This window comes from Helianthus annuus, chromosome 1, assembly GCF_002127325.2.
Source record: "Helianthus annuus cultivar XRQ/B chromosome 1, HanXRQr2.0-SUNRISE, whole genome shotgun sequence".
Classification (NCBI taxonomy): Eukaryota; Viridiplantae; Streptophyta; class Magnoliopsida; order Asterales; family Asteraceae; genus Helianthus; species Helianthus annuus.
Window position 1 is genome coordinate 42,543,251 of NC_035433.2, and position 3,712 is coordinate 42,546,962.

Here is a 3,712-nt window from a genome sequence, read left to right on the forward strand (position 1 = left end):
ATTTTAGAGTTTTGCTGAAAAAATAAACGGGTACCTGAGCCTTGTCTCTTTCAATGGTGAGGACTGCGCTGATGGCTTCGTCAGCAATTGAAAGGTACACCGATATTACCTCCCCGGTTTCTGGTGCTGCAATATCTGGTAGGGAGGCCAAGTGCTGCTTCATTTGATTGAAAGCTTCTTCAGCTTCATCAGTCCATTTGAAATCCTTCTTGTCTGAGCAGTTCTTGAGCGTTTTGTAGAAGGGCAGAGATCTTTCGGCCAATTTTGAGGTAAAACGCTTCAAGGCTGCAAGCTTCCCATTTAAGCTTTCAACCTCTTTCTTGGTTCTTGGTGGTTTAGCTTCGAGGACAGCTTTTACCTTGTTAGGGTTGGCCTTGATGCTTTGCTTTCCGACGATGTGACCCAAGAATTTTCCTTCCTCAAATCCAAACGAGCATTTCTCCGGATTGAGCTTCATGTTTACCTTTCTGAGGTTCTTGAAAGTTTCTTGAATATTGTCAAGCATTTGGTGTTCCGTCTTGCTTTTAATAACCAAGTCATCAACGTATGCCTCCATGTTTTTGCCGATTTGGTTTTCGAAGGCCTTGTCGACGAGTCGTTGATAGGTGGCACCTGCATTTTTGAGGCCAAAAGGCATCTTTTGATAACAAAAGATACCTTTGTCTGTGTGAAAGGCTGTCTTTTCTTCATCCTCCTTCTTCATGAGGATTTGGTGATACCCTTTGTATGCATCAAGAAAGCATTTAAACGAATATCCTGTGAGGGAATCGACCATGAGATCAATTTCCGGTAGCGGGTAACAATCTTTGGGACAAGCTTTGTTAAGATCTTTAAAATCTATGCACATTCTCCAAGAGTTGTCGGGTTTCTTGACCATAACCGGGTTTGCAACCCATGATTGGTACTTGACTTCTCGGAGAATGCCGGCCGACACAAGTTTTTCAACTTCTTGGCAAGCTGCCAGGCTTCTTTCGGGTGCCAGGCTTCTTTTCTTTTGGACCACCGGTTTGACATCCGGTGGTATTCTTAACTCGTGCTCGGCAATGTTCCGAGGGATCCCAGTCATATCTTCAGGACACCAAGCGAATACATCACTGTGATGTGTTAGCAGCTTTTCAAGGTATGAAAGGGTCTCCTGGGAAAGGTTTGGGTTGACCCTTATTCGTTGCTCAGGGTATTTAGGGTTTATGACCAACCCTTGCCTGTCTTCCTCACTGTTCGAGCTTTCACCCTCAATTATGTAAGCTTCCTGCGAGGGTTGAAGGGTTGCTATCCCCCTTTCAGTAGGGAATTTGACTGTGCCATGGCCAACAGACACTGCCATGTAAAATGCACATTGTCCGGGCCTCCCTATGATTACGTCATAACTTGAGGGGATGTTGATAACCACAAAGGTTAATGATTGGGTTCTCTCTTTCGATCCTTTGCTGAAACGAACATCAAGGGTTAGCTGCCCCAGAGGCTTGAGGGGTATATCGGCGATACCCTTTATGGAGGCTCCGGAAGGTTGAAGCCTTGAACGTTCTTCATTGCTTAAACGGTTGAAGAACTTTTCGAACATGATTTCAGTGGCTGCCCCTGTATCTATGTATGCTTTACATGTTTGCAGTGTTCCCACTGTGGCTTCTACCACAAGGGGACTGGGAAGCGGGTTCTTCTTCGTAGGGGGGAAGCAAACACACTGAAGCTCCCAAGCTTTCAACCGCTGCCTTTTGTGAGGAACCTTCTCATCAGAGTACACCATATTGACTTCCTTCCCTTTGCTTTCAGCCATCTTGTCTCGAACTCCTTTTACCAAATGGGCGAGTTCTCCTGACTTAACAGCCTCTTCAATTCTCTTTTTTAGTTGGAAGCAATCGTTGGTGTTGTGACACTTTGGAATTTCCCGGACAATCTTTCAATGTAACATGTGTGTACGTATACTATTAAATGAAAAAGTTATGTATTGTTTTGATGTTCTATGTGATCCTTGCTTGGTGTGTATGTATGATATGTATATACATATATTGAGTGTGCGTTATATATGTGTAGGCCGAGACCTCTAAGAACCCGACTCGAGACCACGGTCTCGAGTGAACAGTAGCAATGGGCCGGTTTGGGCTTTGTGACCGAGAAACCCAAGCCGGAATCCCCACTAGCCCAATTCGGAACCTTATATAAACCAACCCACCCCTCCCTTAACCATTTTTACAACACTCATCTCACTACACTCTCACACCCTCCTCTCACACTTAAACCCTAAAACCCTAAGGTTCTAACATCACCCTCTCCTCCTCTCCTTCTCGGATCCAACCGGCTACAAGAACACTTTCGGAATCGGCTCAAATTCATCACCCGGGACTCCACCTCATTGTTTTCTTGAACACCCTTTGGGTACACTATAACCGGTTAGTGGTTTTAGCTCTTTCTAGATGTTCATGTGTTAATAAGGTCACTAGGATAAATATATATTATGTGTTGCTATGATCCTTGTGTATGGATGATGTTTGTTCGCCATGTTTGTGTGGGTCAAAATGTGTTAAATAGATAACCGATTAGCATGTTTATGTTCGGAATGTTTAGATAGGACGGTTAGTCATGATTATGGTTGATTAAATATAAGGTGTCTCGAATTGATCTGTTTACATGTCATATGATGTTAATTATTGAGGCTTGCTATTCGGATGATGTTACGTGAAGGAATGAAGGGTTTTATGCATAATCTCGGGGTTGGTTTGATGATAAATGGGGTTGATTGTTCATAAGAAATTCTTGAATGTGTTTGAATATGGTAAGAACACTTTGAATGTCACTTAAATATTTTGAATATGCCTTGTTTGATCTGATTTAGACACAAAATAGACAAACAAACATGTTTAGTGGGTATAGTACATAATTCTCATGAAAATGAAATCCTATTGGCTAGTACTGTTTTGCAGGTTCTAGAAACTGTTTCATGTGCACGTAATCACGGTTGCGAGTCGCAACCTTTGGTTGCTACTCGAAACCACAGCAGGATTTGTCGAGACCTCCTGGTTGCGAGTCGTAATCAACGCGTATCGAACCGGTTGCGAGTCGTGACCACAACTGCTTTGTCGGAACCGCCGGTTGCGAGTCGGAATCTCTGATTGCGAGTCGTAACCAAAGCATGACGAACCGAGACCTCGGTTGCGAGTCGCAACCTTGGTTGCGAGTCACCTCTGTCTCGACTGGGCTGTTATTGGGCCAACGTACTTGTTGGATTATCTGTTAACTGGACTGCTTGAGTATCTGTTACTGTTTAGGCCCAATAACCCCACTGTTGTATGTTGGACTTTCTGTTGACTGGGATGCATATATATACCTGCTACTGTGGTTGTTTGCATTTATGTTAAGTGTGTTCACTTGTACCCAACTTGACCCAATACTTGGTAACCATGCTAGGACGTGGTGACCAACATACTTAACCAAGTAACGTATCATACCGAGCAACCCAAGGTGAGTTCACAACTTAAAAGCATGCGTCCCGGTGGTTTGGGACACGAGACTAAAACAACCGTATCCCCTTGTAAAGGGATACCGTCTACATTCCTTCCCTAGTTATTGGGAACAAACTTACTATACCTTCCCTTGTATTGGGAGACCTTTTTAGTTAATTACTGTTTATACGGAATGCAACTAACGGCACTAAACGCAACTCTATCACTCAAGTCCCTACTACATAATACCGATTAGTCGCCGGTGCCAGGCGAAC